The sequence below is a fragment of the Berghia stephanieae genome, chromosome 3 (assembly GCF_034508935.2).
Source record: "Berghia stephanieae isolate SIO BIC M18660-M18661 chromosome 3, UCSD_Bste_1.3, whole genome shotgun sequence".
NCBI classification, from domain to species: Eukaryota; Metazoa; Mollusca; class Gastropoda; order Nudibranchia; family Aeolidiidae; genus Berghia; species Berghia stephanieae.
In genome coordinates this window covers 25705111-25712610 of record NC_088362.1, presented here as the reverse complement: position 1 = coordinate 25712610, position 7500 = coordinate 25705111, and the positions used below count along the sequence as shown (strand labels likewise).

The following is a 7500-nucleotide window of genomic DNA, read 5'->3' as shown; positions in this document are numbered from 1 at the left end:
CGCCTTTCCAACCAGCCTGTTATAGCTAGAGGTATAGGATATAAACAAACAATTATGGCAACCACTCCCCTCTCTTCTCTCTATTGAATTGATGCCATGCGTTTAGTTTTAACAACAAGTGATAACATCCGCCAGCCGGATGTAACGTATTAATATTAACAACACACAAAACTTTGTGGACCCTGACGCGTGTGTAGTTTAATAATATAATAATAATTGAGCTTTATATAGAGCAATACCCATTAAATGTGCTCAAAGCGCTTTACAAGGGGTCCCTGGTCAACAGCAACATTTAACATGGAGGATGGGACATGACGCCTATTAGGCGATATTGCAATTTTTCGGACAAAGACCTCGCTGTTAACGGCCAGGTACTCATTTTACACCTGAGTACTGTGAGAGAATGTGAGTAAAGAGCCTTTTACAAGGACTCAACTATGCGCCGAGCGCGAGGCTCGAACCCAGGACCTTCCGATCTGAAAGCGAGTGTCATACCACTAGACCACATAGCCACATAGCACTATAGACATAGTTTGATTGATAGAATTTAGTGGGAATAAACCATAAAAATGACTGGCTACAAACAATAATAAAAAGCTGAGTGACGTCAACTTCGTTCCTTCTATATATTATAAATAACTCTCCAAACCCCTCTCTCTCTCTCTCACCCTCTCTCTCTTTCTCCCTATCCTTCTCTTTCTCTCTCCCTCTCCCATCTCTCTCTCTCTCTCTCTCTCTCTCTCTCTCTCTCTCTCATTTTGTCCCTTTTCTCTTTCTCTTTATTTTGATCCAATTATCACTTTTGTCCGCGCGAATCCCCTCCCCTCTCTCTCTCTCTCTCTCTCTCTCTCTCTCTCTCTCTCTCTCTCTCTCTCTCTCTGTGTGTGTGTGTGTGTATGTGTGTGTGTGTGTCCTTCATTCTCTTCCGTTCCAGTGTATCTCCATTTCCTGTCACCCCTCTCCACTTCTCCCTTCTCTCCTTTATATCTCTACGCCTCTTTGACGCTCTCTCTCTCTCTCTCTCTCTCTCTCTCTCTCTCTCCTCTCCTGTCCTGTTTTCTTCTGTTTAACTTCATCTCGTTACGTACTCACTCTCCACTAATTATATCCAATTATTCCCCATCCTCCTCCTCCCCCCCCCCCCCCCCACACACACACACTTCTGAATCTCCCTCTATCTGTCTATCTATCTATCTTTCTCTAATTCCTAGGCCGCCCCCGCCCCTTTCTCTCTCTCTCTCTCTCTCTCTCTCTCTCTCTCTCTCTCTCTCTCTCTCTCCCTATCTATCTATCTATCTATCTATCTATCTATCTATCTATCTATCTCTGACTCTTTTTTCCATCAAAAAAAACAAAAAACAAAACTACATCCGCTCACTCCACCAGCAGCCTATAGAAAACAGAAAACACGCGGCAATCGTTGTCCTCTATAATATTATAATATTATCACGCGCTATTCTTTTTTCTACAAACCACCGTGCCCTAGATGAATGAAAGGCTGAAAATAAATATAACTGATACTGAACAGTGGCAGCCCCATATGCCACAAAAGCGCTCGTAAATCTCGCGCGAGCGAGAAAAGATTGATAATAACAATAATAATTATAATAATATCATGTAATGTGAATCGAAATGGGCCGCCTCAGCCTTTTAAATCTAACTTCCACCTCCTTCTTCCATGATTCACTCGGCATTGATTACCTAACCTATCCATAGCATTGCAAAGCATGCATGCATCGCCCTCTTTTCTTTTCACGACGACCCGCCACTGCTTGTTGGTGGGGCTGGTGGTGGATGTGATGAAGAGTCGCTGAGTCGAGTGAGCTTGTGGTGTGTGTGTGTATTAAAATCTAAGCCTTTTCTGTTAGAAATGTGACATCATCTTCATGATCATAGCCTTATCGACGAGTGGAGTAATCGGTGTTAGCTTTTTCTTTAAAGTTAAAGCGGATTGATTCGAGAAAAGGATAGATAAAATATAGATTGGTAGGTGAGAAATCAAGTTTATGCGAGGTGAGTGAAAAGCGGTTTTTTCTTCTTTTTTTTTTCCTTTAAAAAAAAATAATACCAAATTGTTATAGAAAGATTTGTGGCCTCTCAGAGCCAGAGAGCTAAGTAACAAGTTTTCACCGATTTTATATTATTCATTTCTTATACCTAATTTTCTTTTCCTTTTTTTTTTCTTAGTTTTTTTTCTTTTTCTTTCTTTTTTTTTTTTTTTTTTTTTTTTTAGATAACTATACATAATGTCGCAGTTATTATTTGATCTCCCGCGCGCGTGAATTTTCTTTTGGATGTGTGTGTTTGTGTGTGTGTGTGTGTGTGTGGTGTTTATGATGTGTTTGTGTGTTTGTTTATATTATGTGAGCGTACCTTGGTATTAGATTTAATAATGTGTAAAGAGGGTATCGATGATTTAGTGTGATATATAATGGATGTGTAGCGTGTGTGTGTGTATGTGTGTGTGTGTGTGTGTGTGTGTGTGTATGTCGTATCCCACACGGCGTCTAAACTGCACTATAAATCTGACCGTTTAGTTTCCCGCTGTTCCGAGCGCCGACGTAACCTCACCCGACAGGTAACCGGGGTCAACAGCGGTCAGCCGATATCAATTCCCAGAACGTAGATTTGACGTGCATTGGGTGATACCAATGGATGATTTCCGTACCAATTAACCTCACGATCTTCGTGACAATGCAATTCCACCCAAAATGCAAAGAATTCTCGCAAAGAATTCCATCCGTCCAATTTTTATTTCAATATCTCCAGTACTTATTCCACAAGCCGTGATTCAAATTCACCTATTTTTCTATAACATTTAAATAAAATTACTTGTAATTACCTCAGGATTCTAAAAAAACGTTGCTGTAAACTTCAAATTTTGTTTGGTGTGATTCACAAGGCACAAGTTTTACTACGAAATGAGGTAAGTTTCATTTACTCTTCAGTTTTCATTATTTTGTAATGATTATTTTTCCGCGGTAGGTCAGGTAATAATGATATTACCTCTTTAGCCTTGTGCTTGAAACGTAATATTTCGCTGCGGTTTTATTGTTAATTATATTTTTATTTTTTATTTTTTTTTCAATGATGAGTTAATTTGATTTTTAAATTGCATAATTTGAATTATCTTGCTAATGTTTAATTTTAAATGACATTGTGTGTTGGGCCTCAACTTAGCTCAACTGCTTGTTAGAATTTTCCTGCCCCCCCCCCCCCCCCCCCCCCCCTTTCTTTCACCAAATTGGGTGAAGTATTTGGTTTTTCTTTTTCCAAATTTTATGTACGCTGTTATGTATGCATGGATATGAGAAGTAATACAGAGTGTTTTAAAACTCATTTTATTCATTAATTCACTATATCATTGCTTACATCGCTCAGTCAATTTTGAATTTTCTCTTACAGCATGGACCACACAATTGCAAGTCATAACCAAGCAGTGAATTCATTATGTAGGACATGTGGTATGATTTGTTTAACACAGAAATAGAAACGTGCCCGCAAGAAACCATTTAAATGTTCAAATTATTCTAATGACATTCTTTTAGTCTCTGGGACTGACACGGCATTGGACAAGCAAGGAGCACACTCATAATTTATGTGTAAAAAGTACACATTATAAAGCACATTGAACACACGACTCATTAGCTTCTTTGTATTTTCTCATTGCCAACACGCTAATAATAAATAAATCAACCTTGAAACGGGTTGCACTTGCATGTTTGATATCGACAGAGTAGAATATAACAACAAACTCCAAAACGCAGGAGAGACTTTCAAATCTCATGCACGAGTCACTCACCCTCAGGGATGGTCCTATTGCCTCTGAATTGGACAGAATGCCGCATTACACAACAGGCTTACCACAGCAGATCATTCATTGGCAACCACTGCCACAAATACTTACAAGAAAAAGTCTACACTTACAATTATCCAACAAACAAAGAACTGCACCCACGACCCACTCATCATTGACGACTCATGCAGTATTGGATTAATTTTCGACAATATAAACAAGGCCTATAGTCATGTGCACAACTTTATTTCACACACAAAATCGATCAAAGCAGACACAATCCAATATATTCAAAGTGCAATAAAACATTACACGGATACATACAGAAAATATTTTCCAAACAACATAATCCCAAAACAACAACTCCTTGAGTACCACTGCATACCACACATCACTCAATATAAGTTTAGACTTAGACTTCTTGGAGAACAAGGCACAGAGAGCTGTCACCAAACAACAGCAAAATTGGAAAAAAAGAGCATCCGGCATTATCAATGATATGAATAAAATGCGATTTGTCATCAACGCAATGCAGTTAAAGACCAGCCCCAAACTACACTGACGAGTTTGAATGCTCGTAGCGGATTTATTTTTGTTGAGGAAAAATACGTTTTTTGTGAGGAGAAGTATTTACATTTTGTCTTTATAATACATAAAATTCAGACAAATCCATAGCAACGTTTTTTTTTCTCTAATTTTTTAAATGTTGCACCCGCTATATTTTTTGTGTAATTTGTTACCGTTCATTGATAACTTATATTGAGACATCTAGTAATACTATGAAAAAATAAAAAACACACAGTAAAAGTAGAAAATATAAACTTTTATACCAAGTAGTGATATTTCAACTCATTCAATATGGGTGTCTAACAGACAATAAAACAAAACATTGTTAAATCGAGTGAAAATGGAAAGGCTTCGTATGGGAACAAAACATGGCCATTCCCAGCTCCGATAACGTCAGGGATTAACAACTGTTTTGTTCCCATACGAAGCCTTTCCATTTTCACTCTTTCGTTAGTATTTTACGATCACCGGCTTCAGGCAGCCCTTACCGTTTTCTACTTTTCTGTTAAATCGAGTGAAACGGCAATCCCCGTTAGGTAAATTCCTCTCGGTGATTGACCGCTCACCGTGACCGGGTCAGCAGGTATCAGGAACGGGATACCGTCTCAACTAAACTGTTGTCGTTGTGTACGCTGTGCCCAGTATAAAATCTCTAGCCCCATCTGCTGCTGTTGTAGTTGTGTGTCGTTAAAGCTTTAAGCCAAGCGTCGGATTGTGTGTATGTTATTGATATTATTATTATTATTATTATTATTATTATTATTATTATTATTATTATTATTATTATTATTATTATTATTATTATTATTATTATTGTTATTGTCTTTTCCACGTGTTGCTTCATATTTTTTTTCCTTTTAAAATTGACGACCGTGTCGAGAGAGATTATTAATAGACTAATTTAAATGTGTTTTTCTTAAGGCTGACTCGTTTAAACGTTATCCTGTGTCCGTTATAGATTGACTGAAGTTGACGTCACTCGGGTCTTTATTATTGTTTTTTGCCATCCACGTTTATGAGTGATTCTCACTTAACAGTATTATCTAGACTATAAACGTTTAAGGTTACACATAGTTTTGTGTGTTGGTCCCTTATACTTCCGAATGACAATGTTGTGAACTTCTTAGCCAAGCGCATACTATCTATAGTTGTTATATCAAGTATATCAAGTTCATAGTTGTATTTGGTATTCATGTTATAGTTTTAGTATAGTTGTCATCGGTATTCATGTTTTAGTATAGACGAAAGGATATACATTTCTGTGACTTGAAAGATTCATAAAGGTAGGTAAGCTTTTTTGTTTTGTTTTGTTCAAATCCTCGTGTGATTATAAACAATACGCCATATTTAGATGTTATGCGTTTAGGTAAAATACTAACAACACCCGCCAGCTGGATACAATAACTACTAACACGCAAAACTAATGTGTATGTGACGATGAGCGCTTATAGTCTGATGAGTGAGACCTAATCGTAAAATGGATGTGTAAAAAACAATAACAATGGGCCGAGTGACATCAATTTCGTTCCTTCTGTTCTCAAGATAAAATGTATAAATAGTATGCGTTTGGCTAAGGAGTTCACAGCATTGCCATTCGGAAGTATAGATAGTTCGAAGATGACGTCACTCAGGTCTTTGTTATTGTTTTTTGCCTTCCGCGTTGATGAGTAATGCTCACTGAACTGTATTAACCTGATTATAAACGTTCATTGATACACACAGTTTTGTGTGTTGGTCCGTTATACTTCCGGATGGCAATGTTATGAGCTTCTTTGCCAAGCGCATACTATCTATAAGGGATCAACACACAAAACTTTGTGTAACCACTATCGTTTATAGTCTGGTTAATACAGTTTAGTGAGAATTACTCATAAACGCGGATGGCAAAAAGCAATAACAGACCTGAGTGACGTCAACTTCGAACTATCTATATTATGTGGTGATTATTTCATTAGCTATGTCTGTGGTTCAGTGAAGTCCTATCCAGTTCTGGCTGGAAAAATAATAACAAATATACAGAAAGATTGAAGTTGACGTCACACAGGTCTTTGTTATTGTTTTTTAACATTCACGTTTATGAGTAATTCTCACTAAACTGTATTTACCCAGCTGTAAAAGATCATGGTTACACACAGTTTTGTGTGTTGGTCCATTATACTTCCGGATGGCAATGTTGTGAGTTTCTTAGCCAAACGCATACTATCACCTCAATCCGGTAATATTTTCAGTTGAATAAATGATAAAAATTAACTGTAGAACTGAAATGACTTGAAATGAGAAATTTTAGTCTTTGTACTGTAGGCAGAACAATGGTAAGCAAACGTCGTGACGTCACAAATTCCTCTCTTCCGGTCCAAAACTCATTGGAAGTGTGTAACCAGTCCTCCGGACAATATACGATTCTTTCTTCATTTTGTATTTATTAAACGAGTTAATTATATCGTGCCCAATAGCTCAACGAGCTTACGAGTATGTGTTATTGCACAATAAAAATATAACGAGTTTAATAAATACAAAGAAATGAAAGACTACGTTTATTTCACCCCTCCAAGTGAGATTATTTGATATTTTGTAACCAAATCGTATGGTATTAGTAACCAAATCGTATGGTTTTAGTACTTCTTTTCACCATAATTCGTATCTTTCTCCTTCTGCTTGAATGACAATTTCATCTAAAAACTAAAAACGTTGGATTTGTATTCATGCGCACCAAAAGATTATTTATAATTACCAATCGACTAACTGTCTTTTACACCTAATTTCACACCAATTAAATGTGCGAAAATATTCTGCAATCGTTGAATAAAATTTTTATTCAACGCGTTCAAAGCATTATTCAACGATTAGCTACGCATTTACTAAGAAATGATAGGGATTTCCATTGAGAGGGCTGGGATAATAGATATTAGACATAGACAATGAATGAATTATAATTGAGTCAAAAGGTGACATAGCTATTTTAGTAACAGGATGTATAGATAGTATGCGCTTGGTTAATAAGCTCACAACATTTCCATCCGGAAGTATAACGGACCAACGCACAAAACTATGTGTAACATTGAACTTTTATAATCTGGTTACTACAGTTTAGTGAAAATTACTCATAAACGCGGATGGCGAAAAGCAATTACAAAGAC

General features: G+C 37.0%; 1 protein-coding gene across 9 annotated transcripts in view; it reads left to right on the top strand.

Annotated features, from left to right (window-relative positions):
• LOC144967429 (uncharacterized) overlaps nucleotides 1-7500 on the top strand; it is a 126366-nt gene that overhangs the window by 74014 nt on the left and 44852 nt on the right. Inside the window, exons 1-3 of one of the 9 annotated variants that reach the window (XM_078904616.1) lie at nucleotides 5037-5081; nucleotides 5322-5513; nucleotides 5605-5646. The exons of 2 other annotated variants lie outside the window; for them this stretch is intronic. The gene's annotated coding sequence lies outside the window, so the exon portion shown is untranslated. Of the gene's footprint in view, nucleotides 1-1540; nucleotides 2014-4999; nucleotides 5082-5284; nucleotides 5647-7500 lie in introns of those variants that run through there. 6 more of the 9 variants (XM_078904613.1, XM_078904620.1, XM_078904615.1 and 3 more) reach the window with 6 other exon arrangements.